The sequence below is a fragment of the Pygoscelis adeliae genome, unplaced genomic scaffold, assembly GCF_000699105.1.
Source record: "Pygoscelis adeliae isolate BGI_AS28 unplaced genomic scaffold, ASM69910v1 Scaffold216, whole genome shotgun sequence".
Taxonomy (NCBI): Eukaryota; Metazoa; Chordata; class Aves; order Sphenisciformes; family Spheniscidae; genus Pygoscelis; species Pygoscelis adeliae.
Window position 1 is genome coordinate 4,436,794 of NW_008825073.1, and position 16,145 is coordinate 4,452,938.

At 44.8% G+C, this 16,145-nt stretch overlaps 1 protein-coding gene across 1 annotated transcript in view; it reads right to left on the bottom strand.

Moving 5' to 3' along the window:
• The window catches only part of EDA (ectodysplasin A), a 108,129-nt gene that overhangs the window by 14,741 nt on the left and 77,243 nt on the right, over window positions 1-16,145 (bottom strand). The gene's annotated exons all lie outside the window — the stretch shown is intronic.

The window sequence follows — 16,145 nt, forward strand, 5'->3', positions numbered from 1 at the left end:
GCCAGAGCTTTAATCTCAGCTACCAGCTTAGTTCCAGCTCTGCTGAACACTGCTCAGAGTTTTGCCACACGTAGCCCCTGAAGTCGCTGATGGAAGCACGCCACGTCAAACCTTCAGACAGCAAAAATCCTGAGACTCAACAGAAACCATTTAAAAATACGATCTCTACACAGCAGATTATTTTTCAAGCGGACAACGGAGGCATTTGCGGTGTAGGCAGCCATACGTGAATTTTCTCTGTTAGCTTGAAATCGCCAAGCTTAACATTTAAAGCTGACACATTTTACTTCCCGATGAGGACAGGTTAGAACAAAGTTAGCATGACTCAGCTCTCAGCTGAGAGCAGTAACCCAAATACTTGTGAGCCAAATTGTTTAAACATAGTAATAAAATACTAAGAAAAACAAAAGCAAAGAATTAGTACGAACTGGCTTATTTAAACAATGGGAATACAAACCTCCCTAGCAAGAAGTGAAAATATTTATAGTGAAACTGAGAAACTACATGACTTTTTAAGCAGAAGCTGAAGTGTGAAACATGCTCCATTGCTTCCTCAAAAACTAATCAGGGATGGGAATGAACTGCAAAAATACCCAAATATTCCCTCGCTGTTCATCAGTGAAATCCCTCTAAAATCTGGGTTTAAACACACATCGGAGATCGAAATCACCTTTAACTGAGATATGCTTGTAACAAATGGAAGGTTAGGAGGTTGCTCTGAGTCAGCACTGGTAGAGAAAGACAAATTGCCAATTAGTACAGACGTGCCACGTTCCCATGGCTAGATGGAAAGATAAGAGAAGGACCAGAGAAATACCCAGAAATACCTTACTGATGCCTTTCAACAGGAATATTAATTTGCCTACATTGTGCTGTTGGGTCATGGGAAAATTATGGTACTATCTAATTTATTATTTCCACTAATCTACTATTTTTTTCCTAATCCATATATTCACAGTATTAAAATGTGTAGATAGGCCAAGACATAGGTTTCTAACAATGCCAGTCCCAGCATCTTGCCAGGGAGCAACACTCCCGCCGGCCCCGCAGGTCCACCACCAGCAGAGGAACTGCAAAACCTTTTATGTTCGGCAAACACCAACAGGCTCCTCTTTTTGCGTTTTCTGAGCTCCCGCGATGCAGAAGGAGCCGCGATCATGCCGGCGATCTCTGCCGGCCCTCCTCTTGGGCACCAGCTAGTTAATAACATTTGCAGTGAAGAGAAAAAAATTGTCTGGGGGACATCATTTAAAAAAAAAAAAAAACAAACCAGAAAACAACACAGCAAGCAAAACGCGAGTGCTGTGTATGTGCCTCTTCAGACCTCGGAGTCACGAGAGTTTATTTCATGTTATATATATCACACCATTAGCGCTATAACCAGAGTGAAAGTACAAATAGCTGCGGCGAGCCAAACACATTTGAAATGGATGGAACCAATTAGCTTCAAAGATGAATGGGAGGAATGAGAACCACATGCGATGTCAATGTTCACAGTCTATATTACAACACACGCATCTGTTCCAGGCACGGCAGAGAGAGATGTTACGGCTGTGCAAGTGAATCTTTCGACAAACACAAAAATACTTCTGACATGAAAAAAACACAATATTATTAGCCTTGGGAGCTTCTGACTCTCTGGGGTTTGCATCTGTTCGTCTCCCAATAGGAAGGGGTGGATAATTTGATTGTAGCAGGGAGCCGTAAGGTTCATCTGATACACAGGAAGACAGAATTTTCCTCATTTTTGCTCAAATTGATAAACTCATTGGACCTTTCTCGATTTAGTCTAAAACGGTAACAAAGTCTCTTACCGAGTTTGGGAAGCAGAGCTCCACCAAATTATCAGATCTACATTTCCTTCAGTATGAAAGGTGCTGAGGCACAAGGCTTGAAAACCTTACTTGATATACATTGTCCCAACACATATGTGCAGAGGAGGAAAAAAAAAAAATCCTTTCTGACACGCTTTTCTGAGGCCACATCCCAATATTTAAGCAATAAAGCCTGTTAAATGCTGCAGTGGTTGAATGCATATGACCCGCTGGTTAGCTCTCAGCTGATGGAGCAGGTTAAATGCCCACAAGTTAGGCAGGCGTAAGTCTTTCCTAGAGTCTTCTCCTACACCGTTAATCCCACCTCGCTATCCCACTCCTCCTGCGGAGAGGCTCCCAAGTCTCAAAGCCTTTCACACTACCCGCATTTCTTTAGCGTAGTTTCATGGAGGCCATTGCATGACTTGATTCCAAGGAAGGTCTATGAGAAGATACTTTTTTTTCGCTCCAAGATGCAGACTACAGGCATATGCGCCATGTTCCTCTACAATATCAAAAGTCTTACAAAAAAACCAAGTTACAGGATACCTACTGCTGCTCCAGAGTCCCTAAGACCTGCCATCTTCTTGTAGAAGGAAATTGGTTTGACTTGAAGAATTCTCCACCGATCAATGCTGCCTGCCACCGCTCTCATCTCTGCTTTCAGGGGCTTCACCCCAGTGCATTTGAGGATTTATCCCAGTCCCAGTGGGATCTGAGAGCAACCCGACTGGCCAGCTGTTCCCCAGCACCTCTTTTCCCTTCTTTATAAAAAGAACCTTGAGTTTGCTTTTCTGCACTTTTCTGACATCACCTCTATTCCTCATGAATTCCTTGAAGTATCTGTTATGGACTTGACCACGATCAAGCTCGTGGTCTGGACTACTGGTATTAAAAGGTGCAGATACCCAAGCATAGCTGTTTTTCTCCATATGTGCTTGCGCTCAACTTTTGTACTTCTTCCTACCAATCCCACCTATCTCCCACCTCCTTTCCGCATGCTGTCTGCTCGTGTTTGAGGTCAAACCAGACCCCAGACCTAGGGAAGTCCATCCCCTTCTATATTTCCTGTCTTTCACCTGAAATTAAATTTATGCTTATGCCCTTATCCATCCTTGAAGGAGATGTCAGCTCTGTTCAACCCTTGATTTTAGCTTTGCTTTGCAGAGGAAGGAAAATTGACAAGGACTGTTAATACAGAAGAGGACCGGGATATCAGGGAGGACAGGCTGGATGGCTTTGAAGGATAATCAGTGTGGAATGAGATTCGGGCATACAAAATGCATAGTCCTATAAATTATATATACAGAGGGAATAATAAACCGTTCTGCTGGATGGTAGAGCTCCTCAGACAGAGCTGCGGAGGACAATGTCTGCACGTGCTGAGTTGCTGTCACACAGCCAGGCAAGGCAGAAATACAATCCTAAAATGGATCAGTGGAAATACCTCCAGCAGACATGGGGCAATACTGACGTCACTCGGTAGGTGGGGGTGAAAATCCTGGGAGTAATGCAATCCTGATCATCTACGTACAGAAAGATGAATTTAAATGAGAACAATTTCACAGAAGGGTTCCCAAGAGGGTCAAGAAGTGGTCAAGCAGAGCTCGCCTGGTCGGCCATCAACGCTGGGAAAGGGATGTGAGCACCACTGGGAAAGGCTATGGTGATGGGCATAGAGGGAGAAGACCTATTAGGGCTTAAAGAACAGCACTGGCACATCCTCACATGTGCGAATTGCTCCCGAAGACCATTAAGCTGGGAATGAGAAGGCTTCCTCTAACCTCCAGGAGGAGGAGCACAGGTTTGGAGGGGGTCTCCTGGCTCAGAGCAAGGCCTCCGGTGTCATGGGTCACTCCTTAAAAGTCTCTCAAAAGTTCATCAGTCCCTTTGGAAAGCAGTGAGGTTACTTTTTGTCTAACTACTAAAGCCATAGCTACTAAGCTATGAAACAGGCTGCTAGCCTGACTTGAAACGTTTAAAGCTAGCTACCTGATCTACTTCTAAAATTTATAATCTCTTTCATTGGATTTCCTGTAGGAAAAGCCCACCGACTCCTGCTGCAATAACTCAGGCCAGCTCTATCATCTGCCAGCTGAGGTCTTCATCACAGGACAGGATTTCCCCAGCAAAGGTGTCAGAGCAGCAACGCTGCACGCTGGGCTTTTGAAGACCCTGGCTTTGAACAGCGCTCAAGACCTAGACTTCTACAAAAGCTTATTTTCCACATCTGTTGGGAAAATAAAAGGGAATGATAACAGAAAAAGAGGGAATATAAAACCAGCGAGAGCGGTAAACTTCGAGGGAAAGGCACAAGCAGGAAAATACAGCTCTACATGACAACAAAACAGCCACCCTGGAAGCCTTCTGCCCGCAGAGCCATCCAGCCGGGCATCTGCACGGGGAAGGCTCCAAGCAATGCCAAGTCACTTCTAGCAGAAGCACTATGGCCACGGGATTTAGCACTGAGCCACTTCAGATGCAGAGTTCTCACCTAAGCTAAAGAAACTATTTGCAATAGATGAGTTTTTGTTGTCCAAAACCGCAGCTGTGGCCCAGCAAGCAGCAGAAGACATCTTACCGTGCGTCAGGGAGCAGGTTCTAGCCCCCAGCTCCTGCAGCCCTAGCATCTGCCGGATCATTTCCAAGGGCTTCAGAGAAAAAGCAGATGGTGATGCAACTCGAGGGTATTACATATGACATGTTTTCTCATATAAAGATTAATAGAGTTTACTCCCCCCCCACAATTTTTCTTTCTGCACGCTACACACTGCTATGATTTACTATAAATACAAAAATATCAAAAACTTCTTTAGGACATATGCTGATATAAATAGTGTATTAAAAAACCCTGCATTCACTTATTAGTTATGTGTGTGGATTAACAAGAAATAGTTTAAATTCCTGCAAAACAGTTCAAACTGGTTTTATTGATGGGAACAGATCCTTGTAATTACACTTATTGTATATAAAACCTATAAAAGGTTGACCATTATAGAAATCAGTCAAACAAAGGATGAGTACCCAGGAAGGCCGCTGAACTTTCTCAAATTCTCAGGTGCCAAGAGCAGAACAAAGTCAATGAGTGCCACTACCATATTCTAGCAGCATCCTCATTCAATCCAGAACAAAGACGTCTACTGATGCCTTCAAGGTGTTCAACCATTTTCGGACAGGTACACTGCAGCAACCACCGTGTCCTCTATAGGCTGTGCCAACCCATTTTCAGCATTCACTGCTTGCTCCTAAGATTATTAAGGCATCCCTTTTCTATTTTCCTAGCACTAAATAACTACGGTGTATCATCAGTCTTCTTACCTAAGCATGGCTCTCGTTTCGGGAATACGTAAGACCAGATAATACAGCTGAGCCATCTCCATATTACCATCACCACTCTGCCTCCGAGAAATGAGAAGACGGAGGTACTGAGAAGTCATCCTCATCCCAGGTTACAAGCAGAATCGGAGACAAAATCTTGATGATTAATGAGATGCTAGTGTCCTCCAGAAACGCCACATCGCTTCTCACTCACTCATAAAATAAGCATAAGGTGACCCGGAATCATCAAGTCTACAGCTACTTTCAAGACAAACATTTAATTTTGAAGACGAAAACAGAAGCGGGGAGCTCTGTGTGACTTATGTAATACGCACATTTTCAAAACTGTATCATCTTTGTGCACTAAAAAAAAAATATATAAAATTGCATCTTTTTCTTTGAAGTATGAGCTTCTGGGTGTAGTTGGACTCATTAGATTTAACGATCACTGTTCTCAACAGCTATGGAAATTTGTGTATTTTTCCAAACCCTGCTAACCATCTGGTTTAACAAGAAGACCACTTGCTAAATCTCAGACAAAGCTCTGAATACTGCCCAAATCCACCAGTAACTTCTGGAGAATAGATAGCTAACAGAAGTTGAAACGAGTTCCTGGACATTAGTCAGGATACCATTATTAATGGAGTTATTGAAACACGTAAGGGTGCTGGCCAAAATGAAGTTGTTCTCCATTTGCATGCAGGGATTTTTTTCTTCAAGGATCCTGGATTCTCAATAAATACAACACACAAAGGGAAGAGAAGAAACAGAAGCCGAGCACTACAACCAGGCTCTGTGGTGCAACGGATGAGTGTCCCAGGACTCAAGTCCTGCCAACCCTCAGGTTGCCATTCAACCCAACAACGCAGGTTGTCTCCATCTCTTACAGAAAGCTCTGACCACCAAGTGCCTTCCAGCTGTGAAAGCTTCCACCTCTCGAGGAAGGAAGTTCTCTGCCACTTGGGGCTTCCTAAAAAAGAGGGGCAAAGCAGCTATTAAAATGTTACCATTCCTGACCCATGCCTGGGAATTAACCAGTCCTGTCAACCTTCACAGACATTTAGCGCGGAAGGAACCATTATGATAGTCAAGTATTAAAGAAGTCCTACCCGTTAAGCCTTCCATCAATCCCTTTATCTCTATTTGACCAATACTAAAGGCGGGGAAGGGCGCAAAGAAAAGCTTAAGTGTTACTTGAGATTTCAAGTGATGAAGAATCTACTACCTTCTTTCCTATAAGGTGTCTCAATGAATAATAAAAAACCCTCTACTTCAGTCAACCCTCCGAAACTCAGTTGTTTCATTTACAGAACTGGTGTAATGATATTTATTTCATTCACATGGGTATGAGATATGTAAGGCTTTTCAAATATTTCCTAAGTGCGGCGTTATTAATGCCAGACTATGGTGGAGTTGGGGAAAGAAGGATGTTAGCTCCCAAACACATGCTTAATCTAGAACATGTGGTTTTGGGGGAGGTTTGGAACCAATATGTTTTCAACATTTTCAGGAAATTTGGTCTATCCAGATGAAAGCTTCTTGGACCCTACTGAAATATAAGTCAGTGATACAAATACTGAAACAAGATGAATTTTTTCCCTTTCCCTGAAAAAGAAAGTGCTTCTTCACCAATTCCAGAGAAAAAGGCAACAGATCTTGAAGAGCAGCTTTGGTATTATTACTCCAGAGTATTTAGAAAATATGATAAATTATAGATCTAAGAAAATATCCCAGAAGTAAAATGCATCGTGCATTACTCAAAACTTCTGGCATGCCTTGCCAGAGTGGTTTTTTGGGGGGTGGAATGAGGAAGGGAGGTCTTCTGCGACGTGTGGAGGAAAGGTGTTGCCTGCAATTACAGGCAGAATGGCTGAATCCAGGTTAGGGATGCGATGTCCCCGGTACAAGGCTAGTACTAATTTCGATAAATCAGAATATAGTGAATATATTATGTAACAGAATGGGGAGCTCCTTGTACAAAGTGGGGGAAGGATGAAACAGTGCTGCTTGATATATTAGTATGTAAGGCAGAGCCCCAAGGCCATTCAGTTTTTCCTCAACCACTATCGCTGCTTCTATCTGCTTTTGTTTCAACTTTGTTTTAAACTCTTCAAAATTCGTGTGTGAACACAGGCACCCTTAATTGTCTTTTTCTCGTTACATCTTAAATTGAGATGTTCCATGACAGCATCCCATGCACCAGCGTCCCCTCCTTGTCCTTCACCTAACGGCATCTTCCTTCCACAGCAGTGCCAAGAGTCACGCCTGGAGGACATCCCCGCCGGCTGCTCCACCTTCACTCCACTTAAACTCTGTCCACAGTAGAAACACACACAAGCCCTAAATTTCAGGAATCTTTGCTTAGCGGTAGCCCTGTCATATTCTGGAGTTATAGGCCGCTAAGTCCCCAAGACTGGCTCGGGGCCAATTTATAGCTGACACTTCTTCTGATACCCCACCCCTGTGCTGAATTAAACTGCCTAACGCTCAAAGCCAGTGTCCTCCAGCCTGAGAGACCAAGAAGAGTTTGCAGCTCATCTTGTACTGAGGCACTCCCTTGGCTACATCCACTTTTTGAGGCTATTCTTCTTTAAGGACTTTTCACGTGTCTCCATATGTCTCCAGGGGGAGTATCCCGCACCGAAGTCTCCCCCCCCACTTCTGGGACACCATGCTGCTTGGCCAGAGGGTCTGAGAAGAGCTTGTGCATCAACACCAAACGCTGAGAATCATCTCTCTTGTGGTGAATTAGGTATGAGAGTCGCTTTCTGCTGCCTCACTGCTCTCCTCTGAGCAATCCGTCAAAGGACAAGCCTACATCCATGTGTCATCCAGATGATCAGATGCTGCTCCAGGAGCTCCATGGATCAGTAGCCTGCTCCCTCCCTATTCCTCTGATCCCATACACCAGACCCCAGTTCAAACCTATCGGTCTAAAAACAAACGGAGAGAAGTCACAGCTCATCTCTGCCCCATCCCTGGAATCCCTGGAGTGACACTAGATGCCAGAGAGCCACAATCTCTGTTCCTCAGACAGCTTCAGACGATGTAAGATCTCATCACGTAACAGGTCTTTTTTGTTCTTGCCGTTGTTTTTTTTCTCCTGCCAATACTCAGAGAGATTTTTGCCTGGTTTGACGATTAAAAACCAGGACTCTTCACATCAGGAAATAACTTGGTCAAGCTCATAAGGAATGAGAGGACAGTTAAATGCAAAAATACAGAGGTAGATACTGGCCAACAGTGACAGTAGGTTGTGATGTAATTTATACTGATCTTTAATCCTATTAAAGGGAAAAAGATCTTTAGTTACTGCAGTTCAAAATGATCAGAACTGAAGTGCGAGCAAAAGGGACAGACCTAAGAGACCATCTGTCAGCAACCTGTTTCACTGGTCCAGGTAAAGGTGTCTTGTCGAGCAACCACCCCTCTGCCCCAGCTGGAGCGGGGGAAGGCGTAGGATGAACGTCATTGCTCTCACGCATTTACCAGGTTTTTCCACCTTAAAAAGGACAGCGTGACTCGTAGGTCATCAGCTGCTGTTTGAAGGGACCCACCAGCCCGTAGAGACCTACCAGCCCTGCGTACCTCCTAAGGGCTTTTTGGCATGAGGAACAACATAGGTGCAGGGTCATAGAAGAACCCGGCCAGAACAGCAACCATCCTTGAGCATCCGTCACCTCTGCTGTTGTTGGTCCCACTTTGGGGGAGAGGGATGGATCCAGTCACCTCCTGGGGTCCCCTCCACGACCTCAGCTCTGCTTCTCCAACAGCCAGAGCTCTGCTGAAAATCGCTGCTCACTGCTTTCTCGAGTACAGCAGAGATATCCTTACTGACTGCAACAGGAATTTCCATCACTTGATATGACATAAAGAACAACCAGTTGATTTATTTCCTCAATCCCACCCGGATCCACTTTGGGCTCAGTGGCAAGGTACCAGGACAGCCTACTGATACCGTGAAGGCTTTTAAAAAAAAAATCCGGTCTCCACTGAGTAGGTGCAAGCACACCACAGCGCAAATGTGTTCACGAACAAAGACAAAATCCTGCTCCCAATTAACTACAGAGCCACTGTTGCTGGCAAAATAATATTGCACTGCCTTCTCAAAAACACAAAAAAACAATCAAACATAAATCTCCACCCTTCTTAACTCCGCTCCCACATAATCAGTCCCAGCCAAGTTCCTGGGGTTCACACCAGAACCTGTGGCCATCATATTTCATTTTCCGCACTCTCACTGGCTATGGAAGAAGAATATGATGTGCCTTTTGTTTTCCTTCAGGCATTTAGGTTGGATTCCAAATGCTGGATCTTTACAGCAGAGCTGACAAACAACATTACTATTTCTAATTCAAGTATCTCAAGGCTTTTTTTGGCTTGCTGGCTAGACTCACAAGGCTTATTTTCTATACACCACTGCACCCTATTGCTTACTTTATCAATACCACATATTTGAATTCAACAATTTAAAGCGTAGTATTACAGCTGTGTTTTTATTTTGTTTGTTTTATTCGGTTGTTGCTTAACACAAAACATTCTGACATTTTAAGTCATATCCCACTAAGATAAACAACTAACATATGTCATGAATTCCAGTAGAAATGATTCCCAAGTGGTGCTGCAGCAAGGTTTTAACCAAGCGTACGAAAGGCTCTCTTAACTTGTTTGCTGGATGTTTTAAATGCACTCTTCCCCACCGCAGCTATCCATACGGAATCGAGGGCAGGTGGGAGGAAATCTCTTTGACTATCTCATCACTGCAGAACTTTACATGTTTTTCTTCCTCCCGTACGTAATTCTGCCTAACTGCATCGAAAACCTCTGCAGCGTTCAACAGCTGTCCGTAATCTGACGGTTTAGTTACACGGAATAGCATGGGATCTATACCCAAAGATGCATCTGTGTGCATATACGTGTGCTTCTATTTCTATGAATCTGAAAAGGGGTCTGAAGGAAACCCGAGAGAGACCCCATCACTCTTTGGGAAGCCAAAGTCAAGTCCCTGCAGTGGTCATGACACGGTGAAGTGGTGCCTGGCTCAGCCAACTCTTGAGTTTATCCATTCACAGCATTTCAAACAGATTAACGGACTTCACCAAATCCTGCTCGTATTAACGAGGCCAGGTACGAATCCAACACTGTTGCTATACATCACGGCCAACAAAGCCCTAATGAAAACATGCAACTGCCATGCCTCATTCACAACTTTTTCCCCAAAGAGTTTCCTGGTGGTGGTGTTCTTCAGCTTTGTGCAACACTAATTGTCTTATGGCTTACGTAGCTGGTCTACTATAACTGAGGGGATTTTTAAAGAGACAGAAGACACAACCGAAGACAACTTCACAATTCCCATCAGCAGCGCAGCTGCTCTGGGTTTGGCTATTCAGTCCCACCCCGACCCCCCCAGACAGAAAAATAAGCTTATTCAGCCCAAGATCTGCAGAAGGCAGATACCCCATAGTCGCTGCAGCAGGACCCTGAGCCTGGACTGCCGTACCTGGTCATTTGGGAAGGTTTACATGCTCCAGCTCAGCACCAGTTCCTCGGCTTTTGGGCTAGAGCTGACCTGTGACCAGATGGACTTGGAGCATGTGCTAAGCAAACTTGTGTCTGCCTGCAAAATACTGTGTGGATGTGGCCAGAGAGCCAGTTTATTCACAGAAATCAAAGCTCAGCTGCAAATGCTTCAGTATGACAGACAACAGTGCCTCTCACACTGTGGGAAAGAAATCACCAGCTACGAGTTGAGTTCAGCATTTACAATGTTCGGTGCACGGCATCCATAGTTCAGATGCACACATAGTTCAGATGCAATTGCATTAACATTCCTGCCCGGCTGGAACATCTGTTCTCCTCTCATTAGTCCTGGCCGTGTTTTGTAACAGAAGAAACTATCCGAGATTCCTGAACTGCAGTATTTGACCTGAGGCATTATGAAAAGCCCCGGTCTTCAGAAGTGGAATTCATACGGAATCACCAGTCACTTCTAGTAATGTTGGTCCCTGCTTAACATGCAGTTGTGAAAAAAGCTTAAAAGTTTAGTTCAAGTTTCAGCAAAGCCTGCTGAAGAACACACCGCAGGCTAAGCACTAAGAATCCACCAGGACAACTCTGAAATCCATGCAGAAGTGGAATCAGCGCAAGTATCTGAAAATGCAACTGAGGTGAGATTCTGACCGGAAAATTCCTTCTCAAGCCTTCCGACTATCCTCTGCATCTCCAAACCTTTCAGTGGTCATCCCACCACCTTATCCGAACCAGACGGGAAGTAGCAGGGAAGGACAAACACACCCCAAAGCAGCTCTACGGATGGAACAAATCAACAGCACCTAATCACGGCTTTGTAAATATTAAGAATGATGAAGCAGGGTTTCTTTCGGAACAATCCAGATCACAACTGGAAGGGCTGGTGAAGAAGACAGGAGGCAAATGGAGGCTGCATATGGATCGGGACACGTCAACCATTACACTGTGAATTAACCCTGCGACCTGGAACAATTTCTCATCACGGCCACCACACAATTAAGCTTGTACCTCTCCCAGCAAGTTAATTGCTTTTAATATTTAACATCCAATTGGGACAGCAGCATACCAGAGCTCAATGAAGAATTCTGGACTCCATCAGTTTTCAGACCCTGGTTCCTTCTTGCTGGCTGATGCAGCACATCCTCATGAAAACATCACCCTCAACGCATACTGCAGGAATGAACGTCACCACTCGGGCTTTCAGCATCACACGCTTTCTAGGTACAGCAAGTGACTCCAAAATCTTTAAGCTGAAACAGCGTATTGCTCAAGCCTAGATGTTAACACCTCTGCTTTCCCAACGTGCTCGGGCTATGTGGAGCTTCCCTCAAATTATGCCTTGCTCGGGTATCTACCACATCATGCTGCTGGACGACAAACAACTGCCTATGGCTTCCCAAGACAGGCTTCAGCGAAGATTGTTAATGGACACTGCAGCGAACTGGACCTCCAAGTAATTTCAGTGTTAAAAAAAAAAAATGAATTCAGAGTAGTTTGAACCAAGGATATGCTGAAAATGTTTCAGCTGTCTAAAAACGTATTCTCTTAAAAGTTACACCTAGAGGAAGAAGATCCCCTTTAACACCATCTTCACCTTTGCTTTCACTTCTTTCCAGAAATGACGTGGCATTAATCTGCCACTGCTGTAACAGAGCTGAAACCAGGACCTAAACGTCATTCTGGGTTTTTAGACAGTTGTTAAGCTTCCCTGGATCTCTCGGTGGAAATGTTGGTTAGAAATGAGCACAGACACAAGACCGTGGTCTGAAACAGTTAGTTACCTATATTTTAACTTAGTTACCTGTATTTTTATCAAAGTATCTTCAAGGCAGAAAAGTGCCCGGGGTATAAGACCTTATACAAACAGTCTGCCTTATTACAATAACCACAGGTATAGCATGTAGGTAAGGATCTGTAAGTGAGCTGTAGTCTTAATTTTACTGTAGTAACAACAAGCACTGACAGGGACCTCACAGGAAAAGGATGGAGATTGTCCACGAAGATTCAAGCATCACCTTAATTCCTCCCTTCTCCCATTTTGGGGGAAATCACAGAGAAATTCTGGGGGAAATCAGTAAGCGCAAGCACTTTGTGGTGAGCCTTTCTTTTGGGACCGTCCCCTGCGCTCCAGTATCCAGGAAATGTTCTGTATTTACTGAGTGCTCATCACCATGGTTTCGGAGCACAATAAGGCTCTATCGCCCTTCATACATCTGCGTTTCTGGGAATGCCTGGGCTTTGGGGAATTGCACGGGGCCGACACAAAGGCACCGATTGTTCTGGAGGCAGAGGGACGAACCTGCCCTTTCCGAAGGAGAGGAAGCCGGCAGGAAAAGTCGCTATTGTGATCTGGATATAAAAAAAAATAAGCCCTATTGCATTGTCAGCGCCGCCAGGTCGGGAGGGGGGGACGGCCAAGATATGGCACCTGTGGGACCGGGGGCTGCCCGGGGGGACGGAGGGAGCCAGGCGCCCCCAGCCAGGCTCTGGCATCAGCTACCTCCTAAACCATCCTGAAACCATCCTAAAACCGCCAACGAATACTAACAAGGTGAAACACTGAACCCACGTAGCTGGCACATCACTTCCAAAGCTCCAGGTAGAAGCAGGGATCGAGACAAGCTTCTGCTCTCCCAGAATTTAATTTTCATTTCAACAAAAGCCATTTGCAGCCCTGAAACCCATGAGTTCTCATCAAGGACTCTCCTCGGCAGTAAGGACTGCCAAAGTAGTAGGAACCAAATTGTTGTCAGCTTAAGGACAGCCATCTGCTCAGCCTCTTCCCAGCTGCCATGCTCCAAATCAAAGAATGGATAACAATCACTTATGTTTCTCACCAAGCTCAATATGAAAAAATCTAGGAAGGAAAAAAAAAACCCCAAACCAAAAAGCAAAAACCAAACAAACCAGGAAAGCAGCACGGCAGGGATCTAACTGGGAACAGAGATGAAAGTAGGAGAAAAAGAAACTAGGGGGTTTTTTGGGTTTTTTTGTGTTGGTTTTTTTTTTTTTTTTTAAAAACAATGTTTTTTAAAGAGTCCTATTGACATCTGCTTTGTAAATGCTCTGTCATTATTTATATCCTCAAGAGCACGGAATTGTCTCTGTAGTTACAACCATGCTACTCCCATATTTTGGCTTTGTTAGCAAAGAGCCAGCAGCATTTTTACTGGTGCTCTGGGAATAGAGATCTAACATTTCATACACAGTTTATTTAAAAGTGGACTAATTTAACATTCTTGATGGCTCCTTTTAGCACAACTGTTGCTAATTACCAGCTCCAGAATGATTTGTTAATCTGGGAGCAACAGCGGTTCCACAGCAGCATAAATACACCAAGACAAAAAGGAAGGAGGGGAAAAAGAAAAATGAAAGACATTGGAGAGGGTCAAGTTTTCATGAACTAAAGCAAATTAAGTGACAGGTGGAGTCGGTAACACAGAGTAGAAAGAACATCGTAAAATGGAGCTGTAAAGGGAATAATCCTGGTCCTTGAGAAGTAGGGAAAAATAGTGGCAGTTTTTAAAGCTGTGCAAATGTTGGTTTTGGTGGCACGGGCAGGAAGCTGGCTTGAAAGATGTTCTGTGCTCCTCAGGACTGGGACAGGCATCAGCCTCCCATTAACCCCGTCTGCCTGCGGCAGGGTGACCCACGGCAGAGCAAGGCTGGACAGACAGCGAGCGGAGAGGGGAGCCAGGCAGGCACCTCGTCCCAGGACATGACCTCGTCTTGATTAATTGGTTCCAGGGCACTGCGCGTGGAGGGGCACAAACAAAAACTAAGCAAACACGATCATAAGGAGAACTGAAGCCGGAGTCCTCAAAGGAGCCCTTGAAATACTGGAGTCATGTTTGGAAGTGACAGGATCCAACCGATAGCTTTGCACTATTGCACACAATTTTTCTTGGGGTTTTTCAGCAAGCAACAGAGGCACCGAAGCAGCTTCGCTGCTCGTGGCCTCCCACATCCCACCCCTGCGGCTCCGTGCTCTGAGCACAGTCGTGGCCATCACCCTCCTCCCGCCCCGTGGGACCAGCTCTGACCTGTCTCAAAAACCCCTTTTTCCACTGCAAAAGACTTGAAAGCAAATTTTCCTAAAGGAAAAAACTTTTAGGAAAGGAACCGTGTTATCTTTGACATTTATAAATCATCGAAGCCATTGTTGGTACCAAGATGAGCAGGACTCAAACAGCCGTGGAAGGGGACTGAGCAGCCTCCCTCCAACCACGGCTTCCACACTTGGATCACTTTGGTCTTTCACTGCATGTGTGAAAGGACTTGAAAGTTCATAAAATTAATTCCAGACAAATATTAGTGAGGCCTCAAGTGGAAAGCACATCTCCTTCCTTCTGGGAATTTACAGTTCATCCACTTTTATCTTCTGGAGGCTCTTTGGAGATCAAAGATTTGATCAACTTTCCCTTTGCAAAACTCATGAAGAAAACGGTGTTACCAGTACCGTGACATGATTTTATTTATTTTTTTTAACAATTCGTTGCCCTTCTCTAAAAAGTAAGATTCCTTCACGTAGGTCTAAAACAAACAGCACAAGTTACACAAGAAAGCTGTTGTTTATTTATTGATTTTACCATTGTTACAAGGTCAACCCCTGCCCTGACAGCTTACACTTGTTAAATACTGCTCTACCTAATAAAACTGAGATGGCCAAACGCTAAGTAACTGCTTGCCAACATAACCCACCGTGCTAATGTCACTAGGAAAATGACCCGTCGCTCTGGTAATTTTCCCCATCCCCATCACCCTATGGGGTCAAACCCCCTAATTCACAGAGAGACATACATAATCGGTGGCAGCGTGCTACGTTTCTGGAGTGACTCAACTCTGATGCATTCAGGGAACATAAAGGAAATCTGGGAAAGGAGTGCAAGTTATAAAAGCACGACACGTTTTTCACCCGGGCACAGGGATGATGAGAAAAGCCCTCACTAGTCCACCGACTTTCAGCATCTATTTCTCACCGTGCAGCGATTCTCTGCACATCTGGCAACAGAAAGGCAGCTCTTAGGACTAGGCTAATTCCTCCGAACATCTGCCTGCAGCACTCCATTTACACCGCTCGCATACAGTGGAAACTTGCTACTTACACAAGCGACTCGCGAAGACACTGGAATAGATTTCAAGGAGTCGGTGCGAAAGGACTTGGATCCTGCCTGAGCCATCTGAGCATCAGAGCGACACTGGCTCTAAAGATGACGGGCCACATTTAGCTGGAATCACTCAGGGAGTCTGTACCAAATGCATCATACTTGTCAGCGTTTCGGGGAGGAGGAATCCGGGGAGTTTCACGAAGCTCTTTCTTGGAGCAGAGCCACTGGGAAACGCTTTTCCACTGTGAAATTGCAAAGGCTTCAGGGGAGATGGGAAACTCGTGCAGCCGGGGAGCTGGAGAGGAAAACTAACGATAGCCGAGAGGTTTATAACGCCGTCAGGTCTTGGCCTTACCAGGCATCAAGCCACGCACAG